This window comes from Lissotriton helveticus, chromosome 2_1, assembly GCF_964261635.1.
Source record: "Lissotriton helveticus chromosome 2_1, aLisHel1.1, whole genome shotgun sequence".
Lineage (NCBI taxonomy): Eukaryota > Metazoa > Chordata > Amphibia > Caudata > Salamandridae > Lissotriton > Lissotriton helveticus.
In genome coordinates, this window is record NC_136059.1 from 1,003,144,586 (window position 1) to 1,003,158,473 (window position 13,888).

The window sequence follows — 13,888 nt, forward strand, 5'->3', positions numbered from 1 at the left end:
CCCCAAGCGCCTTGAGACCCTCCGGGTAAGTAGTGCGCTCTATAAATGTCCTTGATTGATTGATTGATTGAGTGGTGATCTCCACATAATCTGCTCGAGAAAAGGACAAGAAAATCCCCCGTACGTTAGGATTCTTCGCCAGGATGAATATTTCTGAATGAAAGCTTCTGCAAGTGGGTAAGTAGGTATGTAATCAGTGGGTTCCATCAACCAGATGGGTATACAAAATTCAACATAGTAATACTATGATTTGTTGACTTAGTCATTGATGTGGAGAAAACGCCACATGAGACAGGGTGCGTCTTACATTGAAGTCAAAGAAGCCAGTAATGTGCTCCTGAATTCCTTCACTATGCAAAGGTGATCTAAAATGTAGATATAACGAATAATGTATGAGAACACTAGCAAACTTTGCCAGCTGTGTGATTAATTAAGCAAAAAACATGCAGCGCGTCTTACCATGTGTATGTACAGTAGCTGAATCATTAAGCAGAAAGTTCTGAGTTGCAAAGCAATTTAGTGAATTTCTAAATGAAACTGTAGAAATGGAAGATCAAAGGGAGCGTAACTATAAAAAGCTGGCTATGTGCTTGGATAAGTGAAAAACACTGCTTCGGGAAAGCAAGCGTCTTACCTTCTGAAACATGACTGGTTCATTCCTCAGCGGCTCCAAGTAGCCAAAGCTATTTAGCAGATTTCTAGATGTAAAGGAGGAGAAGAGACTTTGTAAGGGGGAAAGCGTACAAAAAGAATACGACATCGCGCAGCAGGCCACTTGTGTGTCTTACCCGAACTTGCACTCGTCAATGAATGGAACCATATGACAAGTGCAGTAGTAGGTATTTAAAAGATGGAGCCATCGGCACGTACTGCATGCCGCTGCTGATTGACGGGCCTTGTTAGTGATGGCGTGATGTTAGTAACCGTTGCCATGGTGACACTCACAGCGAGTCAAAGAGTTACGTCACGTGTACTCAGTAAAGAAGTCCAAATCGTAGACAAGGTGGTAGGTTCCAAGATGTAATTTATTATATCAAGTTCCAGGTAAGTAGAAGAAGGTAGATAGTAGTAAGATGGTAAATATTAGTAGCCCCACCAGGAGCAGCCTCCCTGCTGCTCAGCCTCTCATCTTCAACTGACACTCTCACGAAGACCACACACCAACAATCTGTGACATCATCCTACATTCTACATTCATTCAGGCTGAACAGAAGGGAGACTATAGGTGCAAAGAAAGAAGGAGAGAAATCACGCTACAACATCATGCTAGGAGTTACACAGAATGTCAGGCTCGAGCAGTGTTTTTAAGTTTTAATTTTTACAAGTTACTGAGCACATTTGTGTGTGTACTAATATAAACCTTTCATTTCAACGGGCAAGGCATGGGAAACGCACCCGGTACCTTCGTCTTTCTAGTAGCAGAGAGTATTGATGAGATACATGTAATGGCGAACACGCACCCGGTACGGTCATCTATCTGAGCATGGCATTGTTAGTAGCGGAGAGCATGGATGAGGCACATCTAATGAGGAGGATGATAGATTTCCATATCCATGGTAAATACAGGAGCTATATGGATAACAGAGACAAACATTATTATTTGTATCAGTTTGTGTTGAAGGTCTACTAAGCACTATCCTGTGCTGAGACCATGCCCCAATCATACGAATAACGTTCTACGACCTCAGAAACGAGAATTATGAACATCACATATGGAATGGTCTTATTGATGCATAAGGCTTTAATGGAAGGTACGCCTGTGTAATCACTTATATAGACAGAAACAGCTGACATTCTTACATTGCATGTATACTTGTTATATGCAGGAGTTGGAAAGCTCAAAACCTGTCTCCGAATCAAGAAGTTTTTCTCTTGATTACTTGTGAAGTGATTAGATGAGTGTCTTTGTTTCCTCAATGGCATTAGCATCACGGTGTTAAGTGGCAGCTAAGCCCCAGCCAAGGTGGGAAGTAAAAAAAATGAGTGATGATGGCCCTTTAAGTGAGTCATTTCTTTTAGGTCTAGCTGTAATTGAACATTCAAGACTGTCCTCGTCACTTGCAAGTTGCTCCTATGTACATAAAGTATATAGGACAGATCCAGCATGCTTCCTTGGGGCTGGTCTGGATTAAAGATCCGGTTCAATAGCAGATGCTGGACCCGAGATATGGCCTGATAAGGTTTTTCTAGAGGAATGATGGTTGTGAGGATGGTATTTCCGAAGTGCTTAGGATTGAAATATACAACTGTTGGTACTCAGTGTCTAGACTTCCCTCTCTCATTAAATCGTTATTAATAGTGCTGAGAAGTTCTCTCCCTGTCAAATTAAACAGTGCAGACACTCAGTACCGGAGAGTACCCTCCCATTTAAAGCACCCGTTACACGTTTTTAAATAAAGTTTGTTTTGCATTGTCACTTCTCTTGGAGCTTTTTCGAGTTCTCTTTTTCTTCGTATTTAAGTTCTTCAAAGCGTGAATTTTATCGGTAGTGTATATTTGCATATATTAAAACCTCTCTTTCACACTGGTAAAAGAGAGTTAGCATATGCTCTTTTTGCATTTCCTATTCAATATGAAAGCTTGCTTTCGTCTTGAGGAGCAAAGGCGTCTGTTTACGTGCTGCACAACACTTAGTTTTATGGAGAAGGGTGGAACTGGGAACACGTTCAGGAATTCCCTAATCATTAGCTAGTCGAAGAGCTGCAATCGATAAACACTGTACAGAAACTCAAAGGCAGTGAACCAGACTCTTAGGACTGACTGTTAGTGAGTGGATTTCCTCCCTTATACTCTCTTTGTACTTTTGAATTTAGCAACATTACTGTGTAAGACAGTGTTTTTATTCATGCAACTTTGTTTGTTTCTGTGAGTTTGTGAGGCTTTTAAAATGTTGATTACATTGTTCGCTTTCCTAATGATGTAATGTTGTATTTTGCATTCCTACTGATGATTAAGGAGCAGATTTAATGACATTTTTGCTCGTGGATGTGGCACTTTCCACGCCGCGAAATGTTATTTGTGATTTAAAAAGCCACGCAAATCAAATATGCGTGGCTTGGCGGGGGATTTTTGATGGTGCTTAAAGTGCTTACGCCACATACATCCAGCCAAGCATGAGATCTATTGGTGGTGGATATAGATAACAGCCCAATAGACCTCACAATTGTGGAAAGAGAGTTAAGGGTTCAATCATTAGATGATTGTAGACAATTAGAGAAATACTGAACGAGAAAGACAGACCCAGCAGTCACTCTGATGGGCTTGGGAAAGGTGGCCGTTACGTTTTCACAATTCATAGAATGTTTAGTGACCAACAGACAGTCAAGTTAGTTACCTAGGTTGAAAGGTAAAATAAGGAGTACACACAGTTCAAACTATTTAGAATAGGTAACGTTGATACTGTATTCAAATGGTGCAACTGCATTCTGGCATTGTCTGTCTTGGTGGCAGGGCTGAACCATAAAGCAGGAGCACTACGGATGGTCCTAGCAGAAAAGAAACCTATTCAATTAGAAAAAAGGGCAATATTTAAGCGTCAAGTTAAAAGTGGTTCACAATGTCTCAGAATGAGGAACACTCTATAAAGCAAGTAACTAAGGGGCCAATCTAGTACCACTCCTAGACAACTAGCTGGTCACACAAACATAACAAATATTATGTTTAGCTCAGTCCTCATCCCTCATATGCATCACAGTAATGATTTGGAGTTCAGTAATGAATGGAAATCACCTGTTTCCGAACCTCTGTGGTCTCTATGCATTTCTGTTTCCATGGAAGCCAAACGCATAAGCAGTGCCTTCTCTCAATTATCAAAGACAGCAGAGCATGGTAATGGAAACTTTAGACATAGGAGGCTTGAGGGCATCTTTTTCTTTTAGCAAATAGCAGAGCCCATTGCAGACTTTTTTTTCTTATTTTTTTATTGAGCAGAGCAAAATAAGCATAGCTAAAACAGTTGTCAAAAGGAAGTTTAACTATCACTTTGCGAAAAAAACCTGTTTGTTATACATAGAATACCAGCATGTTGCAACAGTAATCTGGCGATATCCTAAACTGTTTAGAAATGTGCAAATCTTGCTTATTGGAGTGCTAGAGTGCTAAAGTGCTACATTACCCAGAAAGACCCATAATCGACTGATCCAAAACCTGTACGTTTCTACTTAAAATCACCATAGATTAAATACTAGTAAATAGCAAAAAAGCATATTGCAACAGTAATCGAACTACAACCTTAAAGTTTGAGCTATGCTTGAGTCAATTTCACAACTATTTGCCCATTGCAGAGTTAGATACAAAGTCAGTGGTTAATATTAAGGTTGGATTGGTTGTCTTTGTCACCATTCACCAGGATAGAATAACTGTGTCCTTGATTATCTGTCTGTGCCTTGCAAATTGAGAACACTAGTCCATTTCTGTTCATTTACATTTCTTGGAACAATGAATATAATACACATAAGTTGAGTTCTGTAGCATAAATCTGTTACTTTTAAGTTCCACGTTTTAGTCCAGTGTGAAGAATTTATCTTCCTATGCTGAAACTTCCAAATCAACTGTTGTATCTCGTAGAGCCTGATAACATTAGAAATGAAATGGTTATTCATTTTGTTTACACTGAATGTCTCCACATTTTTAGGAGACTGATTGGTCCTTCTGACCATTGCAATTGCCCCAGCTGCACTGAAAACCGACTCAAGGGATATGCTGGCTACAGAGCCCACCCAAAAATTATTTGACACCCTCCGGAGATCTGACGGCTGTCAAATGTTCCCACACCATACGATCAAATGGTCTTAATCTACTAGGAATTTGTTTGCTCATCCAAGTACTCCTGTAAAAATGTATCTATTGTGTTAGCTGACGTTTGCTGTTCCTGGGTTCTCTGCAAGTGTTGGCTTGACCTAAGTACTGGAAGTGCTCAAAACCAAACCCCAATATATGATGTCTCTAGTGATATGTCTGTTGTTGGTTTTGTCACAGAAGATGCGACTTGAAGTGGTGATTATTTTTCCAGTGGAAGGCTCTGCTGCTAGAGCCACCACCATGATCTACTCTCAAAGATACAATCTTTCATCTGCAAGTTCAACTGCTTTCTTCACAATCTAATTCTTATACATTTAGACATTCAACGCTGAAAAACAAATGAAAGTAGACAGCCCATATTTGTACCTTGTATCCTTTATAGTGGCATAGGTGTATTCTTAGAAGAACCCAAAATAACACTACAACCTGGTATTTGTATCCAGAAAAAGGATTAAGCTGTTGACCAAACCAGATGCTTTATCATTAACGTAAGTTAATATTTCTTCAACCTTATGTTAATAGACCTGCTGCAAGTACAACAATGGACTGGCTTGACTCGTGATTGATTCAATCTACCTTGCTGACATCCCCTTTCTAAATCTAAAAGGGTTTATACATTGTGATTGTGCACTCTCCGGGCTTCATTCATCAACATCCATTCACATGGCTTTGGTAGTGGCATTTTCTCCCCTTTGTAGCACATCATTTATAGACAGACCTGTATTGTTCAAACAGGTGTTGTAAAACATGTAAGTTGGATTTGCAATGAATCAGAACCTCCTGTATGAGGTCTTTTACAGGGACATTACTAGCATGCTGAAGATCCTCAAGCATTACCTTGCTTTAATGAAAGGGCTAAATGTTTGCAAGTCTTGTGATAGGTGATCAGTATTATGTGGGCTTTTTTCTTTTGTTTTAGGAAGTCCTGCACATTCAGGTAGTGAAACGGATAAGCGAGCACTCTAAAGTATTCTTTATCAGTCATGATTTTGAAAATGTTAATGAAGCAATGAATTTGATCCTGAAACCCCCATGTTGAAGACATTCATAGACTTTGGTATCAAATTCTTCTAGTTTGTTGGCAAGCATGTGCACTTGCTCCAAGGAGAACATTGCAATTGTTGCATGCTAGAGAATGCCTTTAAATGAATGAGTACAGGCGGCTTTAAGAGAAAGTCTACCCTTGCCTTCCTTGAAGGAGAACCCAATGGGTTGTGATGCACATGTAATTTGTAGCTTGGTGAACGGTCAACATGTTTGTAGTGAGAAGGATGCAGTGCGCAAAACTGATGTTAATTGCCTTCACAACCAATAGCAGCACTTTATGGTGCAGCTATGGCACAGTGATAGTTAAAAAATAGGCCTGATTTTGAATCTTTAATTTTGAACAAAGGGGCACCCAAAATTTCAGAAACCCCTTTTCTTCCACCAAAGAAAAGGGGAGAAGGCCAATTGCCCACATTTGTGCCATATCCCCATTGTATAGATGAACCAGGGTAAAGATTTGATGGTTTGTTGGATCCCTGCTGAATATAGCTGTTCTTGTACTTTATTTTGGTGTTGAAGCTGCCAAGAAAAACAATTCCATCTCAAGTGACTTGATCCAATGTATTGAATACAATATTCCTCCTTCCCTGTGCACATAGTAGCTGCAGCTAAATACACTAAGAGCAGCAGGGCTGCTTTTCTTACCATCAGTATTGTCTTGTTCAAAATCATGACCTCCAAGGGACTCCAATCCTTGAGCTGTTGGTCCCATAAGATAGGATGTTAGTTTTTCATATGGACTAGTTACCCCCAGTACTAAGCTGTCCACCTAGCCTCCCACAATCAATCAATCAATCAATCAATCATTTGTAAAGCACACTACATACCCGCGAGGGTCTCAAGGGGCGAGGGGGCGCTACTGATCGAACAGCCAGGTCTTGAGTATCCTCCTGAAGGTCAGCAGGTCTTGGGTCTGTCGTAGGCTCAGTGGGAGGGTGTTCCATGTCTTGGCGGTAAGGTTGGAGAAGGTGGTTGTTCTTCGGATGCGCAGGAGGGTGGCGAATGAGAGGTCGGCTGGGTGTAGCTGGCGGTTGGGGTGAGGGTGTTGGCGCAGTCCTCGATCCAGCGTCTGAGGCTGTGGGCAGCGTCGTCGGTGTTAGAGGGTTCGGTGGGTGGGCTGAGAGCGAGGTTTGCGTGTAGTTGGTCTTCGGTGATTTTGCTCCAGCAGCGGCGGGGATCTGTTGGGTGCGGTGGTGTGTGGTGAGTTTCTGGAAGGCGAAGTGGATGCAGCGGTGGTCGGTCCAGAGGAGTTTGGTGGTGTAGCTGACAGAGAAGTGCAGGCTTGAGGAGCAGACGGGGTCGAGCGTGAGGCCGGCGGAGTGGGTGGGCGTTGTGACGAGTTGCTTCAGTCTGAGGTTGGCGAGGTTATCGATCAGCGTTGTGGAGTTGTTGTCATTGTTCTCAAGGTGAAAGTTCAGGTCTCCGAGGAGGATGTAGTCGGTGGAGGTCAGGGTGTGCGTGCTGATCAAGTCGACGATGGAGTCGCTGAACAGGGGGGCGGGGTCCGGGGGGTCGGTAGACAAGGGAGGCTCTAAGGGTGGAGTTAGGGTTTATGTGGATCTGGAAATGCATGTGTTCAGCGGTGCTGACCGCGTCGTCGGTGCTAGTCGAGACCCTGATGCTGTTCTTGTGGACGATTGCGATTCTTCCTCCGACTCCGTAAGTGCGGTCTCTGCGGGTGGCTATGGCGATGTCGGGTGTACAGGAGTCGTTAAACCAGGTCTCTGTCAGGAAGGCGATGTCCTGGGATGTTGTGTCAAGCAGGTCCCAGAGCTCGACGGCATGCTTGCGTATGGAGCGGGTGTTCAGTAGTATGCATCAGAGGTGGTTGGGGTCTTTCTTGGCAGGTGGTTCATCGGCTCTGAGGCTGGTGTAGCTGCATTTCCAGCAGGTGAAGGGGCCATGTGTGTGTTTTGGGGCGGCCTTGAAGCAGGTGTGGCTCCGTCCGGAGTTGAGAGCATGCAGAGGTCTGGCGTCATAGTGGCGTCCGTCGTCGTGGCGGGTGTGAGGGGCCAGGGGTTCTGGCGCTGGGCACGGTTCAGGCGCGGACCGGCACAGACGGGCTTGCTTTAGGTGCACCAGCGGCGCGGCTGCGCACCGGCCAGCATATATGGGGAGGTGGGAGGGAGGAGCAGCTGGGAGGCAGGAGGTGGGGCAGCAAATGGGCAGTGGGCAGTCAGGGGGCGGGGCCACAGGGGACGCAGAGGCGAGGGACAACAAAGGTAACAGAAGGAAAAAGGGGCACAGAAACGAGGGAAAAACGAGTGGCACAGAGGGCAGAAGGGCACAAAAAACAAGTGGAACAGAGGGCAGAAGGGCACAAAAAACGAGTGGAACTGAAGGCAGAGGGCACAAAAAACGAGTGGAACAGAAGGCAAAAGGGGCACAAAAACAAGGGAAAAACTAGTGGCACAGAGGGCAGAAGGGCACAAAAAAACGAGTGGAACTGAGGGCAGAAGGGCACAAGAAACTAGTGGAACAGAAGGCAGAAGGGCACAAAAAACAAGGGAAAAACGAGTGGCACAGAGGGCAGGAGGGCACAAAAAACGAGTGGAATAGAGGGCAGAAGGGCACAAAAAACGAGTGGAATAGAAGGCAAAAGAGGCACAAAAACTAGGGAAAAACGAGTGGCACAGAAGGCAAAAAGGGCACAGAAATACCGGAAAAACGAGTGGCACAGAGGCACAATACAGAAATACAGTGGCAGCTAAGAAGGCAGAACGGGCAGAGATGCACGGGGGCAGCGAGGGGAATAGAAGGGAAAACTGGGTAGGGACACGGGGGCAACGAGGGGTACAAAAGGAAAGACCGGGCAGAGAGAGCACAGGGACAGCAAGGAGACAGAGGGAAGAAAAAGGGGCACGGACCACGTACAGGCAGCGGCGGAAGACAGACAACAGCAGTCACAGACACAACAATGAAAATACAGGCAATACAATAAAATCAATAAAGCGGAGGATGAACGAACCTACCTACGGCCTACCAGTGGCCACCAGGGATGAGGCGCAGGTGGTTACCTGTGGGTGGTGGAGGGCCTTGAACTTCCTCAGCAGTGGCAGCTGGGGCATGGAGACACAGGCGGTGCTGTGCGGAGGGGGAGCAACCTACCTGGTAGGGTCAAGGGCCGCTCGCCTCACAGCACAGCGGCCGGCCTATTTGGGGAGGTGGGAGGGAAGGAGCAGCTGGGAGGTGGGAGGCGGGGGCAGCGAATGGGCAGTCACGGGGGCGGGCCGCAGGGGACGCAGCAGTGAGGCAAAAGGGGCACAGAAACAAGGGAAAAACGAGTGGCACAGAGGGCAGCAGGGTACAAAAAAAACGAATGGAACAGAGGGCAGAAGGGCACATAAAACAAGTGGAACTGGTGGCAGAAGGGCACAAAAACAAGGGAAAAACGAGTGGCACAGAGGGCAGAAGGGCACAAAAAAACGAGTGGGGCAGAGGGCGCAAAAAAGGAGTGGAACAGAAGGCAAAAGGGGCACAAAAACAAGGAAAAAACGAGTGGGACTGAGGGCAGAAGGGCAAAAAAAAATTGTGGAACGGAGGGCAGAAGGGCACAAGAAACGAGTGGAACAGAAGGCAGAAGGACACAAAAACGAGGGAAAAGCTAGTGGCACAGAGGGCAGAAGGACACAAAAGCGAGTGGTATAGAGGGCACAAGGGCACACAACACGAGTGGAACAGAAGGCAAAAGAGGCACAAAAATGAGGGAAAAACGAGTGGCACAGAAGGCAAAAGGGCACAGAAATACCAGGAAAATGAGTGGCACGGAGCCAGAATACAGAAATACAGGGGCAGCTAAGAACAGAAGGCAGAACGGGCGGAGAGGCACAGGGGAAAACCGGGTAGGGACATGGGGGCAGCGAGCGGTACAGAAGGAAAGACCGGGCAGAGAGATCACAGGGACAGCAAGGGAAGAAAAAGGGGCACGAACCACGTACAGGCAGCGGGGGAAGACAGACAACAGCAGTCACAGACACAACAATGAAAATACAGGCAATAGGACAAAAGCAATAAAGCGGAGGATGAACGAACCTACCTACGGCCTACCACTGGCCACCAGGGATGAGGCGCATGTGGTAGCCTGCGGGTGGTGGAGGGCCTTGAGCATCCTCAGCAGCAACAGCTGGGGCAGGGACACACAGGCAGTGCTGTGCGGAGGGGGAGCGACCTACCTGGTTTGCATCAAACCCTGCAGTCTGCAAAGTATTCTTCATTCAGCCTAAGCATAAAGAATTCCTAAACTGGGGAGGAGAACTCCCATATAAATCCAAAGCTAGACAAACTTGTGGTAGAACTAGTGCAATTTTCTTTTACTCAGCTTTGGGTGTGCTGAGACAACAGTAAATGTTGTTGGAGCTTGGTTTGGGGATTTTTAAAAGATGGAAGCAGGTGGTAGTGGTACAAAATTATACTGAATAACTTGTAGTTTAATGGTGCCACTCTTGCCATGACCAAAGGCTAGATCAGGTTCGTCAATGCCAGCTTTGGTTTCTGGAAACTTCCTTTTGCCTTGTCTTCCATGGTAGGGCTTGGCAATCCTCTCCCTGTTCTTTCACCTGAATGGGGGCCTGGGGAAGATGGTACAGTTGCCTTTTGTTTCTTGGGAGGAGGAGATGATGAAGACAATGCATCCAATGTACGGTTAGGCACAGTATCCTGCTATGCTGCAAGCCCAACGTCCTGCATTCTTACAACCTCAGGAAGATCAGGTGTTACAGAAGTGTATTCCTGTATAGTTGCTGGGAAGATTTGTTTTGCTGTGACATTTCCATTTCATACTTACTGGGCTTTGTCATTACTCAGCTACTCTAGCACTAAGAGACATATGTTTTTCTTTTGGTTATGGTTGTACCGTCGTTGACCCAGTGTTGATCCCACTGTCTTCCCGCCTAAAAGAGGCTTGCCACAAGTACATTGCAATGCACACTTTAGCAGAAAAAGGAAGAGAGTTTGCTACCAGTGCTATTTTCAGCATTAGCGAAAGACTTCTTCTCTGCACTGGCTTGTGTTTTCTCTCTCATCAAGTTCACTTCCTAGGCAGGCAATAAAACATCAAAAGGAAACCACTAGACATCATGACATATAAGAAAATACTCATATAAACTAATTGTTAGAATGGCACTAGTTACACACAAATCAATGAGTAGCTAAATAAAATATTAAAAAATGTTTTTCAATATCAAACCAGCTGCGGTACTGACAGTTGAAACAATGAGTCTGTGATAATACTGCCATATAAACACCGACAGAGGTCTAAGTGAAGGAAAAAGAGATAATAAACGTTGAACACCCTTCCAGGGCCCTGAGTACTCAATTGAGAGCAAAAGGGAGCCTGGCCAAAATCAATTCAATTATCTAAAAATAATAGCAGAGGTATAGCAAGCCAAATCAAAATGGCAGGAAATGTCAAGACAGTCTAAAAAGAAAAGCTTTACCATGTGATAATCCACTATTGTCCATGAGCGCCCTAAAAGAGTGGAAGAGGCTGGCAAAAATAAAAAAATATGAAATAAACATGATAAATATGGACAATACAGACTACGACCCGATCTCAAGCACAATATCAGGAAATGTATTTAAGAAAAATAAACAAAAACTATCTGTGGGTGGCTAATAGCTAAAAAATATACAATGTTCTCATCAGAAGTTTTTTGAAAGTGTCAGAAAATTGTTAATAATCAACTATCAGACTTACAAACTGATTTCAGAAAACAGCATACAAGCTGATAGATTCGCAAGAAAGGCATGGTTGAGAACAAAGACAAAATGGTCTTCTTTCATAAAACACAACCTGTTCTGCAAAGCAAGTGCAAGGAAGGCAGGAAAATATAAGATAAAATGTGCAACTATCAGATACTACTGGGGCAGGAATTTCCTCTGCACGGTATATGGGTGTGTAGTCATGCCCTAAGTGTCCAACGGTATGCAACTCTTGTACCTTAACTTTTTGCTTGGTCCAGCAAGCATGTTAATCTAGCATATTCGTGAAGACCTAGGCATGTCCATGGTAAGGACAACCTGTCTATGACCTAATGGGGCACACAAAGTATATACTCTGATTATTTATTAATATTACTTCAATATTATTTGACATGGAACTAATTTCCATATTTTGGATTTGTAACATACATCAGTGGTGCATGTATATTGATTTTTGAAGCGTGATGATTCTGGTCAAAGCCTTTTTTCCTGGATCACTCAACTCACTCAACTAAAAAGTAAAATCCACTGGGATGTGACAACCCAACTCTTGCACTGACATGCAGTCTTTGTGTCTAATGTGTGTGTGCACAGTGCATGTTTGGTACCTGTGTCACAGATAGACCCTATGATTAGTGTTAATATGATTGCTGTGACCAGTGTGATCCATTTTGTAAGGCCACTAATTTCAACATGTCACAAGATAGTGGGTGGATACAGCTTCTTCAGGAAGTGGAAGTGATTTGCCTGAATTTCTGTAACTGGAGGGTGAAGACTCAGATACTGAAGTCAGGAAGGATGGAATCAAGGCTACCTTTGGAAATTCCATAAAATCCTTGTAGCAAGCAGCTGTTAACTAGTTCTCCACGAGTACTGCCCTTTGGTCGGTGATAGGGGAGAGAAGGTGAGTCAGCAGATTCTGTTGTTAAAGATGAGGAAGATGCAAGGCAGAATCTATTCTTTTATCAGTCCCTGATTACCACTCCAGGAAGGCTGATGACAACCAGATGTAGACTTTGCAGGCTGCCTTTTGTCCTTGTTTTGGATATGTCTACTTGCAGCTGACATCATCACTGTCTACTGTGGTTGTACTATATATGCAAAGGAAACAGTTGATAGATGGAATGCTGGACAATGCAAACATTCACCCCCAGGCACAAGGATCTGTGTTAAATCCATCATTCTTTTGCTCACTACACCACCCTAGTTTGGACCCAGCCATATGCAAATCAGTCTTGACCTTGTTCCCTGTGGGAACAGTACAGCACAAACTGCCAAGCCAGGTCCACCCTTCCACCCTGGACCTGAAACAAGCATTCTGGGACCGGTTTAAGGGTATCACCCTTCATCAGCCAGGCTAACTTGAATCCAGTGGTGTAGTGAGCACGGGACCCACGTCTGGGCATACACTTCCCACGGAGGGAAACATTTGGTGGAAAATGAAAACATTCTCCCCCAGTAACAAGGATCTGGGTTAAATCCATCATTCTTTTGCTTTCCACACCACCCCAGTTTGGACCCTGTCATACAGAAATCAGTCTTGACCCTGTTTCTTTTGGGAATAGTCCAGCCTGAACTGCAAAGCCAGGTCCTACCTGGACCAGAAACAAGCATCTGGGATCGGTTTCAGGGCATCACCCTTCATCAGCCAGGCTAACTTGAATCCAGTGGTGTAGTGAGCACGGGACCCACGTCTGGCCATACCCTTTCCATGTAGGGAGACATATGCAAAAGAAACAGTTGATGGACGGAATGCTGGACAATGCAAACATTCATCCCGAGTCACAAAGATCTGGGTTAAATCCACCATTCTTTTGCTCACCACACCACCCCAGTTTTGAACCAGCCATATTCAAGTCAGTCTTGACCCTGTTCTTTGTGGGAACAGTCCAGCCCGAACTGCCAAGCCAGTTTCTCCCTGGATTTAACCCAGATCTCTTGACTGGGGGTGTATGGCTTAATTTGTTCTGCATTCCATCCAACAATTGTGTCTTGTGGTTCTACTATATTCAGAAAATTATATTTGAAGGGAACCACTCCAAACCTTTCCAGACCCTGACACAGTGTATCCACATCTCATGTCTGGAAATTCAGTATAAGAGTGGGACCCACATCCCCCCACATAGTTCCTGTTCCACTTTTTTCTTGAACAAGGATGGGAGTGCTCTGCAAAGTACTCAAACATCTGCTGTGCAGCCAGGGATGTTGTCTCTCTGACAGTTTGTCTTCTAGAGGCAAGGGTCATCACTTGAAATCTAAACAATTTGCTGAGAAGCTGTGGATCTGCCTAGCGCCTAGAATCATGTCTGCCTGCTCAGTGTGGGTAGGAGCTTGGCTGTCT

The 13,888-nt window shown here is 44.7% G+C and overlaps 1 protein-coding gene across 5 annotated transcripts in view; it reads left to right on the forward strand.

Moving 5' to 3' along the window:
• The first annotated feature begins 2,675 nt into the window (after positions 1-2,675).
• Positions 2,676-13,888, forward strand: part of LOC144818399 (cytochrome P450 1A4-like) — a 167,093-nt gene continuing 155,880 nt past the window's right edge. Inside the window, exon 1 of one of the 5 annotated variants that reach the window (XM_078675768.1) lies at positions 2,676-2,766. The gene's annotated coding sequence lies outside the window, so the exon portion shown is untranslated. Of the gene's footprint in view, positions 2,826-5,182; positions 5,289-13,888 lie in introns of those variants that run through there. The other 4 variants (XM_078675771.1, XM_078675770.1, XM_078675772.1 and 1 more) reach the window with 4 other exon arrangements.